This window comes from Pongo pygmaeus, chromosome 11 (assembly GCF_028885625.2).
Source record: "Pongo pygmaeus isolate AG05252 chromosome 11, NHGRI_mPonPyg2-v2.0_pri, whole genome shotgun sequence".
Taxonomy (NCBI): Eukaryota; Metazoa; Chordata; class Mammalia; order Primates; family Hominidae; genus Pongo; species Pongo pygmaeus.
The window spans coordinates 62,808,018-62,828,475 of NC_072384.2; the positions used below are offsets into that span (position 1 = coordinate 62,808,018).

Genomic DNA, 20,458 nt, shown 5'->3' on the forward strand with positions numbered 1-20,458 from the left:
CACCACGCCCAGCTAAGTTTTGCATTTTTAGTAGAGATGGGATTTCGCCATGTTGGCCAGGCTGGTCTCGAACTTCTGACCTCAGGTAATCCACCCAGCTCGGCCTCCCAAAGTGCTGGGATTATAGGCATGAGCCACCTCGCCCAGCCTATAGTGCAAATTATTTATTCAGAAGGAGGAAAAAACCACCACTGGGCCAGGGAGGAACTGGGACAAGGAAGAAAAGGTAGTCAAAGACGTTCATTATTAAGCCATTTACCACTGCGGACGTGGACTTCATCATGTTAGGCTAGAGGAGTTCGTGTAAAACACACCCCTCAGAAGTATTTTCTGAGGAACTGGGTATGTATATATATAATTCTTGTGGGTCATTGTTTGAGGGTTATCCACAGAGGAGATTCCTTGGCACCTCTGACCCCAACAAATAAGGTAAATATATGCAAGTGCTTGAAGCTGAAATTTGGGTTAGGGAATATGGGCAGGTTACCAACATCGTCTCCTCTGTGGACTTTGGACATCCATTGGCTCTGAAATTGACATAATTTCAAGACAAGTTCAATAGATTCCTGAAGGTCAGAGAAACTCTCACCGTCTCCTGAACGGCATGACAGTGTTTTATTTTGCTTTAAATTTGTCCTCACAAGGAATTGATGCTTTTTAAGAAAGTCTTTATACAGCGCTGCTTTGGCAACATATATACTAAAATTGGAACAATACCTAGAATATTAGCATAGCCCTGTGCAAGGATGACATGCAAATTTGTGAAACATTATATATACGTATATTTACAGGGTGACTATAGTCAATAATAATTTAATTGTACAGTTTAAAATAACTTAAAAAGTCTGATTGGATTGTTTGTAACACAAAGAATAAATGCTTGAGGGTGAATACCCTATCTTTCATGATGTGATTATTACATATAGCATATCTGTATCAAAACATCTCGTGTACCTCATAAATATATATACTACTATGTACCCACAAATATTAAAAATTAGAAAAAGAGAAGAAAGTCTTCATACAGATAGGCTAGGGAATATGTTACTTGAGAGTCTGACCTGTACTTTTCTCCTGAAACCTTCAGCTTCTAATGATTCTCTTCCAAATATCCATGTTCTCTGTCCAAAGCATTTTTGGGGGGCATCTTAGGATGGTTTCTTCTTTGTGTAATGCTATTAAACTAGTGTAAAAGCTGTCACTCTTCAATTTTAATTACATAATCTTTTAAAATGGCATTTAATGACATCTAATTTATCCAAGAATTGCCTTTTTATTTTAATGCTGTTATTTCTGTTTATTTCTCCAAGTCCATAATTTGCTGTACTGGAGTTTTATTCTTATTGCTTTTGGAAAGAAAGACAAAAAATCCAGATGTAGTCCAAATATAAACTGTTCACAGAATTACATAGATACCATTCCATTCCCAGTATAATACATGTAAACACATGGACATCTTTCTCTCCATTTCTAATTGCTCCAGAGCCTAGCTGTTGAACCATTTTAAATGGCATTGAGTGGTCTCTGCAGGCATCACATGTGATATATGTAAGTATTCGATACACACCTATAGACTGGTATGTAGAAAGGGGAAAGACTATCACTTACTTCACTTATTTTGAAATGATACACAGGTTTAATAGGAATAGAAATGTAAATAAATTCAATGATTTGGGGAAATACGTATTATTCTTTCAATAATTTCTCTAAAAGTTTTTAATTTTTGTTGTTTTTAACTCTTTCAATTATCTTTTTTTTCCCCTCATAGTTTCAATCTGAGTATTGAATTTTCTTTGGCCTGAAAACATTTTAGTTCCTTTCCAAGTGAACAATGACTTCTTTTTCTTCTACCGTTTTAATGTCCACAATAGAGTCTCTAATACTGGGGGCAATCCCAGCCTCCATGATTATGAAGACAGCACTGGTTCTCTTCCTTCATAGTTCCACAAGGGTTATCAACCTGCTTTTTCTCTACTTCAGGTGGAAGTATTTCTTCTGAACCAATTATCTTCCTATCTTTGTCCTCTGAAGAATCGGTTTTCCACTCCCAGCTATTTTCTTTCTTAGGGTAAGTTTTATGTCTGGGTCATTTTGCTTATTTCTCTACCCTCTTAAAAACTGAATTCCTCTGCCTTAGAGAATTCTCAACTTCATATATTATTTGACATGTTTAAAATTTCTTCAATTCTAAGGGAATTTTGTCTTATTGGTATGTGAGAAGCAAAAAACAGGTCATCACTTCAAAAACACAGAAACATATGTTACCTAAAGAAAGAACCCACGGCTGCATTTTGCAGATACTGTAGAAAAACATCTTGTAGGTGAATTATCCAACTACTGTGTTTTATCTTCCCTTATCCACTGTTAGGTACAAATTCTGGAAATTATTGAACTCTGAAAACATTTCACCAATGATTATGAAGGAGTTGTTCTTAACTTGACCATTTTTGTAATTCGTTGGCCATACCCTGATATTCATCTTCCTAACAACACTAAAGATGACTGACTACCTGTAAGGAAACTGATTCTTTGTGGAAATAACTTCTAATAACTAAACATTTGTCTCAATAGCTTCAGTTTTTTTTTTAGGAAAGGTTGATAGTTGTCAAAAAAATACCTGATGTAGGAGGAAAGTGAAAATGACACTGTCATCTAGAGAACTGGAAGGGAGTGAATGATGGCCTTTGACCTACCCTTGAAGGAGTTGTTCTTGTATAATACAATCAATTAAGCAGAAGGAGCCAGGGTAATTCTATGGGTAAATACGGTCTTTCTTATCTATGGGGCAAGGGAGTGGGGTTAGCAGGTGTGTGTATGTTGTAGGGGATTGCTTCCTTCAGGCTTTTCCCCAAACTCCAGTCCCAGGAAGAGAGAATTCAAAACTAAGCAAAAATTGTTAAGGCTTCACTGAAGTGTCTATCCACCTCCTCCGACCTGAGAGTAAAATCAAGAAAGCATACACAGCAGCAAATTTGGCAAGAGAAGACCTTGGCCATGTGCCCTATCCTGGGCTAGCAAGAGTACTTTATCCTTTACCCTATACATATGGAACTGCTATGGTTTCTTCAACCTTCTCAGTTGAGGCATTGTAACTGGAATATTTTAACAGCCTTCCTAGAGTGATGGGATTCAAATCAATCCAGGGAAGCAGTGTTACACCCTGTTATGTTTTGGCTGTGTCCCCACACCGAAATGTCATTGTCAATTGTAGTTCCCATAATCACCAGGTGTGGTGGGAAGGACCAGGTGGAGAGAATTGAATCATGGGGGCTGTTTCCCCCATCCTGTTCTCATGATAGTGAGTGAGTTCTCATGAGATCTGATGGTTTTATAAGGGCCTTCACCCTTCATTGGGTTCTCATTTCTTCTCCTCTCTATCATCATGTGAAGAAGGACATGTTTGCTTCCCCTTCCGCTATGATTGTAAGTTTCCTGAGGACTGTCTAGCCATGTGGAACTATGAGTCAATTAAACCTCTTTCCCTTATAAGTTACCTGTCTCGGGTATGTCTTTTTTAGTAGTGTGAGAACAGACTAATATATACCCGCTCTGCAGGGAGGTCGGTGCAAAGCAAGCCAGGATAGCCTCGGATTGCATGGGCTACAGAGGGGAAAGTGTTGGTAGGTTGTAAGTGATTAGGCAGTGATTAGGTACTTATCCACCAAAGGACAGAAATTCAACTGTAGAGAATCCAGGCCTCCTAGTGGTTGATACTCAGCTGTGGTTTAGGTAAAACTTCCTAAATATGTTACTCTGCTTTGTTCAATTATAACAGATTCACTTATGTTTCTTCTCCCTGCCCTGTCCCCGACCCGCAGCCCTCGGCATTGTTTCTGCACAGTTAAGCAGTGTCTTACTGTCTGCCTTCTAGTCACTCTATACCCATGTCCAATAAAGAGCAGTGACATTATTCAACACACTTATTGAAAGTAAGAGATTTTGTAGTTTGTAACAGCCATATTGATATTCATGCTTATCATTTTATACAGTTACAGGTGATACTAAAACATTTTTCAGTAAGAAGAATTTGTTTAACATCTAACCATCCAATATTAACCACTGAGAACAGAAATAATAGTAAGAATAATAAAACATGGGCACTGCCCTCAAAGAGTTTATAATCTAATGAAGGGCAGGCAAGTAAATAAATTATTATAATGTAGTATGATATTAACCTACACAGAAAGCAGAGAAGAAGGGCCTCTAACACAGACTTAAGGTACAGGGATAAGGAATAGAATAAAAGGAAATTATTACTAGTGCAGGATTCTTGGAGGAAAATGTGTCTACTTCCTGTTCACAAGGATGAATAGAAAATATTAAAAATGGGCATAAGATGACAAGGCAGAGAATCCAGAGAAAACGTGGTATACCCTGGGGAACTGGTAAGTAAGGCTTGAACACAACATACTGGATCAGGCACAATTTGAGCTGAGTCAGGAGAGACAGGCTGGCATGCGATCATGGAGAGCCTTAGACACCATGACCAGGATCCCAGCATCTAACAAGAGGGAAGATAGAGAACCAATGAATGATGCTGTGGGCTGAATTATACCTGCTCCCCCAGTCCCATGGGGTGAGTCCTCACATCCAGTGTCACTATTTAGAGACAGGGCTTTTAGGAGGTAATTAAGATTAAATGAGGTCATAAGGGTGGAGTCCTAATCTGATAGGATTGGTGGCTTTATAAGAAGGGGATGAGAGAGATCTCTCTCTCTCTCCAAGTGCATGTGCCAAGGAAAGGCCCTGTGAGGACACAGTGAGAAGTTGGATCTGAAAGCCAGGAGGAGAGTCCTCACCAGAACCCAACCATGCTGACGCCCTAATCTCAGACTTCCAGAAACAAGAACTGTAAGAAAAGCAATTTCTGTTGTTTAAGCCATCTAGTCCGTAGTATTTTATTACAGTAACCTGCACCTACTAAGACAAATGATGTCAAACAAGAGAGTGGCATGTGTGTCACATGATGTGTATTAAATGAAGAGTGTGCTTAGGGTAGCTAGTAGATTGCAAAAGGAGTAAAACTGAAGGTGGAAGATCATTTAGGACAGTATCTACTAACCATCCAGATTACAAGTAAGGAGAGTTCCAACTAAGGTGTGGGCAGAAAGACTGAGTGAACATATTGGAGTTTGCTGAACTTAGAGACACAGTGGATGTTGTAGGTAAGCGTATGAGATTACAAAGTTAAATTATGTCTTATACTATGGTTTAGTTGAAGAAACCTTTTTCAACAAATCATCCATTTGGTGTATAAGCCAGACCAGCTTAATCAGGCACAGGAAAGCTGCAGTGTGTCACAAAATGTTGAAAGCAAATGCAAGAGTGAAGGTGTCATGATCAACGACTTGCTGTGGATTCCTGTTCTTCTTAGAGGCTGTCTCATTCTGTCATGGCTCAGTGCAGAAGCCAGTGTCAATCCAAGTTTTAACTATCTGAAAAGCTTGATTTCATTCTTGGTGTTTTAATATTTTCTCCCTCCACTTTAGATGCTCCCCTGTGGGCTGTGCATCCCAATCTGAAGAAGACTGGCATAGCTGATGTTGCCAGTCGGTGAGCTGACTATGATAAAAGGCAGAGCACATTTTTAGGTGTTCTTCCCCTAGTGTATGTCTTTGTCAACTTTGTCATAGATCAGTTGGCTCTAGATACATGGCTTTATTTCTGAGTTCTCTATTCTCTTCCATCAACCTGTGTCAACAAATATTCTTAGTAGCCATAAATAAAGGGAAAAGTATTTGAAAATAGTGTAGTAGGAAATAGAATAAGAGTTCTGTAAAGTGTCTTCATGGGACAAGTGTCCTCAGGAATTCTCCATAAAAAGGAAACAAAAAAGATATGACGGCTTAAGAGAATGAAAGATACAAGAAGAATGTATTGAATGTAATGTTTCCAATAGAATAAATTAAAATATATAAATATGTATATATATAACATGTATATACACACATGTGTGTATGTATATTTAACTCTAACAAAATACTATAAGATATCATTAGAGGATAAACCTAAAATATACAAATATCCAATAACAAACTAGTACATAATAAGTACTCAATAAAATTAGGCACTTATAATTCTACATGATATAATTTACAGTTTTTGATTATTGGAAGTTAAAAATAATAGATTTAAGTACGGAATACTTAAAGTTTCACAGGCATAACAAATTGGAACATAGACAGATTTAGAAATCATTTTATAACCAAATGTAGAAATCATAGGATCACAAAATATTAGTGCTGAGAGGAATTTTAAAGAGCATTTAAATGTTCCTTTTATAGATGTGGAAATGGCATAAATCTGTTAGGTTTCTTCTGAATGGCCTACATGTTGAATGGAGAGTTTGCCTCCCATGTCATGTGGTATTTTACTGGAGAAGAAAGAAATAATATACAGTAAAGTGAAGAATTGTTTGTGGTTGACTTAGAATGTTTTACAAGAAATAAGAAGGGCATGTTTAAATTACTTATAAGAGAAAGTGTCCTAAAGGCAAGAGTAATTTAACAATGGAATAGCCACCCGAAGAGGTCATTGAGAAAACATCAATAAGACATTCAGAAAGAGATTAAATATAATTCTAAAGGGAATAATATAAGTGTCTGGCAATAACATGCACTAGGTATAGAGGTCTGAATACAATGACCTGTCATTTTCCCCATAGTCCCTGTGTCCATGATTCAAGTAAAATAATCATGAGAGCAAATAGAGGTAAGGTGAGCATCAAAGGGGAAAAATCATGAGACAAAATAAGATAGGACTACCAGAACTGACGTGGTAGCACAGAAAAAAACAATTCTTTCTGAGACTAAAAGCTTTCTAAGCAGCATTCTGGTGGCAGTTTTGGCTGCTTTCGTCTACAGGATCAATGGCGAGAAACTCACTTGCCTTTCTGTCAAAATTCCCATGATTTTATTTTATTTTTCCTAATCTGTAACAGAAGCACTGTATGCCTTTAAGTTATTATGCCCTCATCATGGAAGGGATAGCCAGAGAAAGGAACTTCTATAAAACCCCAAATCTGGTCAGAACTAACATCCAATGCCCTTAGTAATTTATGAAGATTTATGCTGGTAGCGATAATGTTACTATGCAGAATTATAAAATTAGAAAGTGTTTTGTCTTAGTCTGTTCAGTCTGCTATAACAAAATACCATAGACTGGGTCATATAAACAACAGAAATTTATTTCTCACTACTTTGGAGACTGGGAAGTTGAAGATCAATCACTGGCAGACTCAGTGTCTGGTGAGCGCTCACTTCCTGGTTTGAAAATAGCTATCTTCTAGTTGTGTTCTCACATGGCAGAAGGGATGAGGGATCTCTCTGGGGTCTCTTTTTATAACTAATCCCATTTATGAGGGCTCCACCCTAACGACCTGATCACCTCCAAAAGGCCCCATATCCTAATGGCATCACATAGGGGGTTAGGACTTCAACATATGAATTTGGAGGTGACACAAACATTAAGACCATGCATGTCTCGACTGAAAGTAACTTTAAACGTCCATAGGCATAAAACGTCATGTAGGCCGGGCACAGTGGCTCACGCCTGTAATCCCAACACTTTGGGAGGCCGAGGCGGGTGGATCACGAGGTCAGGAGATCGAGACCATCCTAGCTAACACGATGAAACCCCGTGTCTACTAAAAATACAAAAAAAAAATTAGCCGGACATGGTGGCGGACGCCTGCAGTCCCAGCTATTCGGGAGGCTGAGGCAGGAGAATGGCGTGAACCCGGGAGGCGGAGCTTGCAGTGAGCGGAGTTCATGCCACTGCACTCCAGCCTGGGCGACAAAGCGAGACTCCGTCTCAAAAAAAACAAAAACAAAAAGAAAAAAGAACCTCATGTAATTGGAGAGCAGTAGCATAGGCTTGTTTATACTCAATACTAAGGCGTGCATCTATATAAGAATATAATCACACACACCATTATCCACATCAGAATGAGCCAAACACACTCTAGGAAAATATAGGTGAACATTACCTCACTGTGTGAAAAATCTTTCTAAGCAAGAAATGAAACCCAGAAACTATATAAGAAAATAATGTTGATTTTTGATTACATTAAAGTTTTTAAATTTTGCATGTCAAAAATCAATACAAATAAGATTGAAAATCAAGTAACAAGGTGAGAAAATGAATTTGAAAAATATATTAAAGGCAAAAGTTAGCACATGTACTATATACAAAGCCTTTGAAATTCACAAGATAGGTAAACATTCAGTTTTGCCACATTGAGAAAATTTTCAGATAATCACTTATGTACCCTTGCATAGATACAAATAGCTGGTGAACATAATAAACTTCACAAATCAAAAATGTGAATTAAATAAGATATATTTTTCAGTGATCAAGAGGTAAATATTCTTTAAAAATAACACATAATTTTGATGAGAATACATAAAACAAACAGCCATATACCATTGAGGGTGTACAAAATATATGAAAAGTTTCTGAAGAATAATTTGGGAACATAGATCAAAACCTTTGAGTTTTGTATGTGTTTTCACCCAAAATTCTAAATATTTTTCAAAAGAAAGTAATTATGAGCAAGAAACGAATATTATTACAAGGATATTTATCCTGTCACTGTTCAAGGCAAAGCAAAATGAGATAACTTTGATAAAGTTTTCCTGGTGACCCCTGTGTGGCTCCCCGTGCTTATTCTCTAATTCCACACAAATCATTTTCACTAAACAACATGTCTAGACTTTTATAAGCCTTCAGTATAAAAGTTCCTCTCTGAATTTTATGGGATTCATTTTATATTGCTAGACTCTTGGGTATCTTTGAGAAGTGATAGAAGAAAAAGTTTACATGCAATGTAAATAAGTGCTGTACAATTAACCATAGAAAAATAATTTCTAAAGTGCTGTTTTCCAAGACATTTTAAGAAAATATTTATGTTAGATATACAAGTATCTAAGATATTCCGTGAATGGCAATAATTTTAGGCACATTCTTAATGTTTCCTTGTGATTATGTTTTTCGAAATAATTCAAGTTTAAGTTGCTTAAAAATAAAGCAGTATCAGAACTTCCTGAATATGAATTTGAAAACCCTAACTCAAAGGAGCATACAAAAGCCCCTTTGATGGCAATTAATTGAAAATGGTTTAGTGCTTTGGTATTTCCTTTTGGAAAGTTCTACTGTTAAACATAAAGTAGAAAAATTTCTGTTCTTTTACCTTATATTCATGTTGTCACTTAATTCTAAGTGTTTAAATTATAAAATACTGAAACAAAATATCATGAAAGGAAGAATAATCAATATAATTTTTTAAAGAGTATAGGATTTTTCTTATTTCAAACATTTTTAAAAGAATGTTTGATTCCTTAATAAGTTTGTTTCTTTAATTTTCTTATCAAATGGGATCTTGAAACTATGGTGAACACTGTTTACATAGCAGTGCATATTCCTGGGAAGGTATGTTATCATTCTTATTAGGGTATGATTACTTATTAGGTAGATGTCATATATAATGGGGTTTCATTGCCAAAAAAAATCTGAAAAGAAAGAAACGGAACCTGTGGTCTTATTTTTATATCAGTTATTAAGTAATTAATTAAACAAATTTTATTGAGTTTCTAGTCTGATCTAGTCACAGTTTAGGTAGGGAAGATACTGTTTCTGTCCAGAATGAGTTGAGTATAATATGAAGATGCTAATGAAATATACAATTGAATAATTTTAATTTGAGTAATTATTACTTTTACAATGACATAAACAAAGTATATGGGACCCTACAAGGATTGCTCTGGTTTATCTAGGGGTTTATTGAAGAAATCACAGAGACAATTGCCTTTAATCTGAGACCTGACATAGCAAGCTGTGTTCGTAAGGTGGGTGTGGTGTTAACATCACAGCTTGATCAGGGACACAGAGATTTAAAAGAACACAGTAGGTTCTAGAAATGCCAGTAGCTTAATATTGTTGTGCCAAGAATGGCAGAAGACAGGACTGGACAAGTTAGGTGAAAAATGTTCTTGATATGTAAAGGATTCCTATGCTTACAACCATGTTGTGGCGGTTGAGAGGAGGGCAGACAAGCAGCTTGGGCCAGGGACCAGCCACACCATCTCAAGAAGTCAGATATTAAAATCCTGTTCATCTCACCACATCTGTTTCATCTGAGGAATTGCCAGGCACTGTAGTTGGGAAGGTCTGCTGTGGATGATGAGAACTCACTGAGCAACAAGTAATAGAATTTATATAGAGATGTTTTCACTCATTTATTTGATTATGACTGCTAGGCTGAAACTTTTGGGTAGAAACTTTGGAATTGTGACCCACCTCAGCTATGCTTCACCCCTATTCTTGTGATTCCATAGGTTCTGTGGTAACTTCAAGCCATAGAATCAGTACAGGCTCTTGAGTAGCATTTCAGAGACAACTACTTGAGTTGGAATCATTGTAGCCCTTGAATAAAACAGTCCTATGTTCAAATCTTCCTGCCACCATTATTCTGTGTCCATTTTTTTTCCTCTCTGAAAGTAGCTAAAATAACCTACTTTAACAGAGTAATTGAGGGTTATAAAAAATGGGAAAATGTGTCTGAGATTTAGTAGGAATTCAGTAAATGCTATTTTGATTATTCTGTTTCTCATTACTGGAGGGTAATGATAGATTCAACCTAGTCTCTATGTTATTCTCCAGGAGCTAGCTGCAGACTGTGGAGTTTCAGAAACTGCCTTACAAAGTGGGGCTTAAGTCAAGAGTCCTCTATAGCTGTGTAGCACCTTGACATTTTATTTTAAACAGAGTGAAAATGAAATATATATTATGTACCCTACTTCCCCTAAGGAGCAGCCTGTAAGTTTTCTATCCCTACCCACTAGCCTATGGATAAACAAAATAAAACAATGGTGCAATTTTTTATTTTTATATTGTGGTAGAAACATCTTCAAAATTATTTGAGTATATTTCTAAATATACCTCTGCATTACTGTTTCTTTTCATTGTAATGAAACTTACAGTAGAAAAAGCTATAGAAGTATATTTTCATCAATCTGTATGATCAGATATATGTGACCATAATAGCCTATTTGGGTTGTTTCCCCCAGTCTCCACATTTCTTTCTCTTTCCTCTCAGGAAATATGTATTTTATGGGCAGAAATGTGAAAATTTCATTAGAGTCAAAATGTAATAGTAGAAACATCCAACTGGACAGAAACACCCAATAGCAGAATGAAGGGAAATCCTGACTCCAGAATCCTAACCACTGAAAAACAGCACGGGTGTGGAATGCAGAGTGAGGCACGCAGGAAACAACCAAACTCTCACCTTAAATCATAGCATCAGAATAATTTCAAACAGATTAGAGGATTTGAACAACTCCCAGAATAAGCAGCTTATATTTCTGTTTCTTCTCCTCCAGGGAATACTTACTTGGTGTTTAAAGTTTATTTCATAATATTACTGCGTTTGTTCTCCTTTTTCCAATGTATGGCCAAAGCATCTATGGGCAGATACAAAATAAAGTACATGTCGTTGAAACTACATTTCCCTTAAATAAATTGCCTCTTATGAGATAAATAATAGGAGAAATTATCTAAAAGGATTGTATTAATTCTTATAAAGAGAAGAGAAAACACAGATCAAGGGTGAAAAGCTATAGGGAGAATTTTAAGTTCAAAGACTTTTTTTTTGTTAGCTGTAGATCCCCTAAGTTATATAATTCATAGTTTTTTATTGTATTAAACAGAGACTTTGTAATTCTTTTGTACATTCTTGCCACTAATAAAAAAAGGATAACAACAGAAAACAAATAATTATATGCTGTATTTATCAATTTATCATTTTATTCCATTTTATGGTACATCTCCTATTATGGGAACTACAGATTTTGCACCTGGCTGTGCTTAAGACTAAGCTTTATAAGTAATATATTTTCCCATTTTAATTAAAGGGAGCAGTTGCATTACTTGTGTGAGCTGAGGCATCAAAGAGGAAAGAATAGAATACATCCACAGAAAATGTTCTTACAATATGAAAGTTTAAGAGCCATTTTTAACCATCCTTGTTAACAGTGCATGTGTAGTTTATAAAGACTCATGTCTGAATATGACTAAAAAATAAAATTGCAAATTGGACACAAGTAGACAGAAAGAAACGCTGTAAATTACTGTGTATGTACAGTAATTACTCCAAGAAAATAAATGTTACTGTGACATTCTGGCCATGATCCCAGAAAATTCACAAATATTCCATTGTATTTCATTCTTTAACTTTAAAGATTGTGTTAATACTTAATTATATATTAATCAACAACATTAAAATGTGGGTTATAAATATTTTGGAGCAATTCAAACAATTAGCACTAAATGTGATAGAATTTCAGCTTTATTCTTCTCTGAAGATTCATGTACACGCACACAGCTCATCTCCTTTGTGGTTAGGGCAGAGTAGTACACTTTAGTGATCACTGATGGTGTGCTCTCTCTTCCCTTTGTTTTTCCCACAGGCATTAGGAAATATCAGAAGATTTCTGATGATAGCACTTTGAGTCCATGTGTTTATCTTTTCCTTCACTCTAAATCCTATTGCAAAGTCTATGGAAATATATAAATGAGAAAGAATTAAAGATAGCAAACCAGATTAGATATCATCATTGAAGCTGATTAAGTAAATTGTCAATTAATGGACAATAATCTGAATTTTAACCCTGATGTTATGGGTTGAATTGTGAAAATTCATATATTGAAGTCCTAAAACTCAGCATCTCAGAATGTGACTATATTTGGAGATAAGGTCTCAACAGAGGTAATTAGCTCATTAGTGTGAGCCCTAATCCAGTATGACTGGTGTCTTTATAAGAAGGAGAAATTAGACACAGACACACACAGAGGAAAGACCAGGGGAAGACACAGGAGAAGACAGCTACATGCCAAAGAGAGAACCTCAGGAGAAACCAATCTGAAACCCCGATCTTGGACTCCTAGCCTCCAGACTCTGAAGAAATAAATTCCTGTTGTGTAATCTATCCCATCTGTGGTAATTTATTATGGCAGCCCTAGAAAACTAATTCACCTGTCAAAGGATTGACCTACCTCCAAACTAAGTGGAAGCGTTTCCCAAACAAAGCTCTAAAAACTCTGAAGCATAATAGTGGCTGGGAAGATGCCCTATAACCTTAACTTGGAAGGAACTAAAAGGTAGCAGGAAAAGGTGATGGAGTCAGATTTAGCTGAGCCTGAAGCAAATGAATGCAGCATTTGTCCTCAGATTTCATTTAATGTAAACATGATGTCTCCTAATATGAGAGATAAGGATTAAAGAACGTGAGCCCAGGACCTTAATAGGTGGCTTTGGGTTACCACAACAAAAATGAGTTAAAACGAGCAACAAAAAAGATTCAGAACTCCCTGAATTTCCATAGCATTCCTGGTTGTCTGGCTAGAAGTTTCCTCTCTGACTTGATACACACACCACTAAAATCCAACCAGCAGATGCTGGAGGAAACTTTGGGGAGCATGCCCAGCAGATAATACATTGAAAAGCGTTGAGAATTGTGTGAGAACCCTATGCCTTAAGTGATTTCTCTCAATGTTTTCTTGGTACAGGGAGATTGCATAGTGGAGTGGAGACTGAGTGTGTTGAGTACAGTAGAATTAAGCATCTGATGCAACACACTCTACTCATCTACACATCCAACTCTAGACTAGGTACCAACAGGAAAAGGAAAAACCACAGAATCAGAGCTCTTAAGAGGGAGTCCGTGATAAACAATGACCATAAATGGTCTTTTAATTAATTTACATCAAAATAGTAGTGAGTAGTAAATAAAGACAAAAATATTTAAGGACAATGTATCTTAATGCTTTCTAATTTTAATTTTTAGATTCTAAGTCTTAGGTTCTAAACTCTTATTTCTAAAGCTCACTTTGAAGTTTGCAAGTAGTCAATTGTAATTATTTTAAGGATTATTTAACTAGAAAATGTGTGACAGTGATATACTGAAATTGGTTTATCATAGCTCACAAGAATAAATTTAGTAATAAATTATTATTAATAAATAATTATTACATTTAAATGATTAATAGTTATTTAATATTAATGATAAATTAGGCATACTTTTCCTGATTCCACATTCAGTAGCATCAATGCTGACATCTTGAAATTAGCCATTGAAAAATAGTGAAAAATCAGCAAACTCTAAAAATCAGAGTTTAAAAAAAAATTTCCTCCAGAAAGTTAGCAGTTAAGCATTTATCAGTATGCCACTGCATGCATATCTCTGGTACATATAAATACATATAAAATTTCCTATAAAGTTTGTAAATATGAAAATGGATAATCTAATTAGCTACAGTAATTAAAATATAAGATATCTAGGAATAAATATAATGAAAATTGTGCAAATATATATGAAGAAAGTCATAAAAAGTTACTGAAAGACAGAAGGATATACCAGGTATTTGACTGGAATTCTAAATTTTATAAAAAAGTCAAATCTCCCCAAAGATAATTTTGTAAGTTTAATGTAATTCCAAAAAAAAAATCTATGATTTTGGAGGATTGATTAAAGTTCATGTTTTTCATTTGGATAAAAGATTTGCAAAAAATAGACAAAAATATTTGGAGAAAAATAATGAATTTTTATGACCAGTAATTAAAATACTTTATAAACTAATTATATTAATGGGATTTATAATGCAGAATAATGATTATATGCTTGGAACAGTATAGAATACAGGAACAAGTACATAGATATTTAAATTTAATATATAAATATGGTGGCATTTCAAATCCATGGGTGAAATGGTATATCCCTATATAAATAATATTGAAAGAATTTGCTACTTTGGAGGGGAGAAAACAGTTACAGCCTTGTCTCATACCACTGTAACTATTCTTTTGAAGAAGCAGAACTCATAGGTTGCAATTATAAATCAACTTTATCTTTTCTCCTTTAAATATACTCTGATGTCTGATAATATCTATTTACCCTTGTTGGCGGCCCTTCGAGACAAGACCCAAATGGTCCCATGTTGTGTGCTTTTGTGTTGAGGGGTATAATGGAGGAGCAAGTATCTGCCTCTGATGCATGAGAAACACTAAAGAACCTCTGTTTTGAGAAATTCTGAGAATGCAAATCAACAATTCAGCAGCAACCCATCCCTCATTCTAATATCAAAGAAGTTAGTGAGCTAAACATGCTCTTGAAGTTACATTCTCCATCATGCATCAGACACTGATCCACCACATCCTGAAATTTCAGAGGGCACTCATTGTACTTGCTAAGTGGTCTCCTTAAAGCAAAGGGAAATCCATCTATACCATTCCTCCCCCCGAATGATAGTGAGACTCGTAGTCTCACTAGTACAGTAAGAGCTTTAGTCTCACTAGTACAGTAAGAGCTTTAGTCTCACTAGTACAGTAAGAGCTTTATCCAAAGACCAGACTCTCCTTTAGTCAGCGGCTCCTGACCCTCATGTGTTCCTGACGTGGTTGAGAGGTCAAAGTCCTGCAACCATCACAATATAAAACTGTATGGCTGCATATGTCTGGCCCTCTAGATACTTAAGAAATAAGGGATCTTTTGTATCTTGGTGTCTGAACACCAACTTAAATTTTAGTATCACATTATATATATATTTATGAAAGTAAATTCAAAATGGATTCAACATACCATGAAGTATTGAAAGTGTATATATGAAGACTTTTTTATAATCTTGAGTAAGAAAAGTGTCTTCTTACCATAAAGGGTAGAAATCAGAAAAAGATAGATTTGATTATATAAAAGACTACAGTGATGGATAAAGAATATTAAAAAACAAATTATAAACTTGAAAAAAATACTTGTAACATATATAACAAGTAAATGGTTAATATCCTTACTGCACAAAGATTAGCACAATAATTGAAAATGGCAAAAAAGGCATAAATAGGCAAGTCACTAAAGAAGAAATATGCATGGCCTTTCAATATGTGAAAAGATATTAATCTCATTAATAAATGAATGCAAATTAAAACAGCAATGAAGATTTTTGTCTACCATGTTGGCAAATATAAAGATTGATATTTCTCAGCAAATGTTAAGAGTATGGGACAACAAAAACTCTTACAAATTGCTGAAGAAATGAGTATAATTTAGCAACTTTTTGGATGGTAATCTGGCACAATTTATCAATTATGTCACAGGTATTGCCTTCGACCCAGTGCAGTGATGTACTGCCCAGCCCAGCCCCCTTCAGAAATGTGGAACTCATTCCCCCAGCTCCTGGGAATGCTTCTGCCAGATAGCCCTCAGCTGTCAATTGTCTTCAGGAATCTCTCTGGATGGAGAGAGCCACCTGCTCAAAGGCAGTACAGCCCTTCCTTGGGCAGACTGCAGCCATTGACTAATCAATTCAGGGCCAATCTACTCATTCCAACTTGAGGTGACTCTAAGAGGCCATTCCAGCTTAAAATTTCCCTGGGGGAAAAGCAGAGATTTCAGCTTTCCTTGAGAGACTGTAAGGCAGTCAATACATCACTAATCCTGCTTCCTCCCCTCCCTTATATCCCACAGGTGTTGACTTTACCAGCACTTCTAAATACAACTCCTAAATACGATCTTCACCTTCACCTCCAACTATGCTATTGGGAAACCCAATCTGAAATAACCAGCTATTCTATATCTAAGACTTTATCATAAGGAAATAAGTGCTAAGTGTATAAATGTGTAAGAGGCAGAATGTGCCTTCACAAATTAGTATATAAAAGAAAAAAAATACAAGCTAAATATCCGGTAATAGGAGAGTGATTAAATACATTATAGACATCAAATCATGAAGTTAATAAGCCAGTTATAGAATAGTATACATTTGACTAAAATTTTAAATATCCCATGTTTAGATTTATGTTTATATATTCATAAAAAGGTTTGGAAGGATACTTGAAATGCTCAACAGTGTTTATCCAAGTATTCACCTGCTAATACAGTTTGTATGTGTGCCCACACCCAAATCTCATGTCGAGGTGTAATCCCCAATGTCAGAGGTGGGGCCTGGTGAGAGGTGATTGGATCATGGGGGCAGATTTCTCATGAATAATTCAGCACCATGCCTTTGGTGCCGTAATATGGTTTGGCTGTGTCCTCACCTAAATCTCATCTCGAACTGTAGCTCCCATAATTCCCATGTGTTGTGGGAGGGAACTGGTGGGAAATCATTGAACTGTGAGGACATTTTCCCCCATACTGTTCTCGTGGTAGTGAATAAGTCTCATGAGATCTGATGGTTTTATAAGGGGTTTCCCCTTTCACTTGGTTCTCATTCTCTCTTGCCTGCCACCATGTAAGACGTCCCTTTGCTCTTCATCTTCCACCATGATTGTGAGGCCTTTCCAGCCATGTGGAACTGTGAGTCCATTAAACCTCTTTCCTTTATAAGTTACCCGGTCTTGAGTATGTCTTTATTAGCAGGGTGAGAACAGACTAATACATGCTGTCTTCCACATAGTGAGTTCTTGTGAGATCTGGTCGTGTATGTGGCACCTCCCTCCTTTCTCTCTTGGTCCTGCTTTCACCATGTGAAGTGCCTGCTCCCGCTTTGCCTTCCACCATGAATAAAAGCTCCCTAAGGCCTCCCCAGAAGCAGATGCTGCCATACTTCCTGCACAGCCTGCAGAACTGTGAGCTAATTAAACCTCTTTTCTTTATAAATTACCCAGTCTCAGTTATTTCTTTATAGCAATTCAAGAATGGCCTAATACAGAAAATTGGTACCAGAAGTGAGCCATTGCTATTAAGATACCTGAAAATGTGGACACAGCTTTGGATTTGTTACCAGGTAAAGGCTGGAGGATTATGAAGGGCTCAGAAGAAGACAGGAAGATGAGGGAAGATTCAGAACTTCTTAGAGACTGGTTAAATGGTTGTGACCAAAATGCTGATAGTAATATGGACAATTAAGTCCAGGCTGCTGAAGTCTCAGATGGAAAGGACTAACTTATTGGGAAATGGAACAAAGGTCACCTTTGTTATTCTTTAGCAAAGAATGTGGCTGCATTGTGCCCCTGCTTTAGGGCTCTGTGATAGTTTTAAATTGAGAGTAATGACCTAGGGCATCTGGCAGAAGAAATTTCTAAGCATCAAACCATTCAAGATGTGATCTAGATGCTTCTAACAACCTATGCTCATATGCAGTAGCAAAGAAATTACATGAAATTGGAACCTATATTTAAAAGGGAAATGAAGCATATAACTGAAAAGTTTGCAGCCTGGCCTTGTGGCACAGAAAACAAATGAACAAACAAACAAACAACCAAAAAATAAAAAATAAAAATAAATAAATAAATAAATAAATAAACCTTTTTCTGGAGAGAAATTCAAGCAGGCTGTGGAGCTACTATTTGCTACAGAAATGTGCATAATTAATAGGAACCTAAGTGCTAATATCCAAAACAATGGGAAAAAGGCCTCAAAGGCATTTCAGAGACCTTCACAGGGCCCCCTCCCATCACAGGCCCAGAGGCCTAGGAGGGAAGAATGGTTCCATGGGCCAGGGCCAGGCCCTGCTGCCTTACACAACCTTGGGTCACTGCTCCCTGCATCCTGGCTGCTCCAGTCATGGCTCAGAGGGGTACAGCTCAGGCCACTCCTTTAGACAGTGCAAGCTGTAAACCTTGGTGGCTTCCATGTGGTGTTAAGCACTGAGTGGAAGAGTTGAGCCTTGGGAGCCTCCACCTAGATTTCAATGGCGGTATGGAAAGGGCTGGGTATCCAGGCAGAAGCTTGCTGCAGGGGGAGAGCTCTCACAGAAAACTGCTACTAGGACAGTGTGGAGGGGAAATGTGGGGCTGGAGTCCCTACACAGCGTCCCCACTGGGGCACTGCCTAGTGGAGTTGTGAGAAGTAGGCCACCATCCTCCAGACTCCAGAATGGTAGATTCACCAACAGCTTGCACTGTGCACCTAGAAAAGCCACAGGCTCTAAATGTCAGACCATGAGAGCAGCTCCAGGGGCTGAACCCTGCAAAACCACAGGGATAGAACTGCCAAAAGCCTTGAGAGCCCACCTCTTACAACAGTGTGCCCTGGATTTGGGACATGGAGTCAAAGGAGATTATGTTGGAGGTTTAAGATTTAATGATTTCCCTGCTGGGTTTTGAACCTGAGTGGGGTCTATAGCCCTTCATTTTTTAGCCAATTCCTCCCTTTTGCAATGATAGTATTTATGCAATGTGTATACCCCCATTGCTTCTTGAAGTATCTCTTTTTTGATTTTGCAAGCTCATAGGCAAAAGGGACTAACCTTATTTCAGATGAGACTTTGGACTTTGGACTTTTGAGTTAATGCTGGAATGAGTTAAAACTTTGGGGATTATTGGGAAGGCATGATTGTATTTTGAAATTTGAGAAGGACATGAGATTCAGGAGGGGCCAGGACAGAATGATATAGTTTGTATCTGTGTCCCCACCCATTGAAATGTAATCTCAGTGTTGGAGGTGGAGCCTGGTGAAAGGTGACTGGATCATGGAGGCAGATTTCTCATGAATGGTTTAGCACCATCCCTCTTGGTACTGTCCTCATGATAGTGAGTGAGTTCTTGTGAAATCTGGTTGTTTAAAAGTGTGTAGTCCACCCACCCCTATTGCTCTCTCCCTTGCTCCCATTCTGGTCAAGTGATGTGACTGCTTCCCCTTCACCTTTCACCATGATTCTAAGTTACCTGAGGCCTCCCCAGAAGCCCAGTAGATGCCAGCATCATGCTTTCTGTTCAGCCTGCAGTAGTGTGAACCAATTAAGCTTCTTTTTAAATATATTATCCGATCTCAGATATTTCTTTATGGCAAAGCAAGAATGGACTAATTCAGAAAAATAACACCTACTAAATTTATTTGTTTTATTTTGTTGTTGTTTTTGTTGTTTACAGAAAAAAGCCATTAAGATATTTGCAATACTTGGTAAAACAAAAGCCAATGGAATCTGTTAATAAGTACAAGTTGAATGTTTATACTTGAATCTCTCTTTGGATAAAGAATACGACATGAAAGTGCCTTTTCTAACTTTCATGACCTATAAAATATAGCTGCTGGCATCTTCATGCTGCATGTTCATAAAATGTTTTGATTTCCTCAATAGAAAGGTACTCTGTTAGGACAATTGCTTACATTTCTAAATAAATGTAATCATTCTTCATTTCATATGCTCCTTATTCAGACATATTTGGAGGCATCAACAGAAGATAAAAGGACACAAGGCCATGACTTCAAACATTTAGGTTCAAATCCTGGTTCTATCTGCAATTCAGTACATAACCCTAAAAACATCTCTGTGTCTCTTTCCTCATCACATGTGAGAGGAGATTTGTAACAATTCATATCTTCCTTATAGCTGCAACAACATCTAGAAAGATTCTTTTCTAAGAAGAGTTCCTTATAGCTGCAACAACATCTAGAAAGATTCTTTTCTAAGAAGAGTAAAGTGATATACTAATATAAAGATAAATGGTAGCCCATGAGGTTTA

The 20,458-nt window shown here is 36.8% G+C and overlaps 1 non-coding gene across 1 annotated transcript; it reads left to right on the forward strand.

The window, feature by feature from the left end:
* Positions 1–679: 679 nt before the first annotated feature.
* LOC129032208 (U6 spliceosomal RNA) lies at positions 680–781 on the forward strand. Its single transcript, XR_008501233.1, has one exon. It is a non-coding gene; the product is annotated as a U6 spliceosomal RNA (small nuclear RNA).
* The last annotated feature ends 19,677 nt before the right edge of the window (positions 782–20,458 follow it).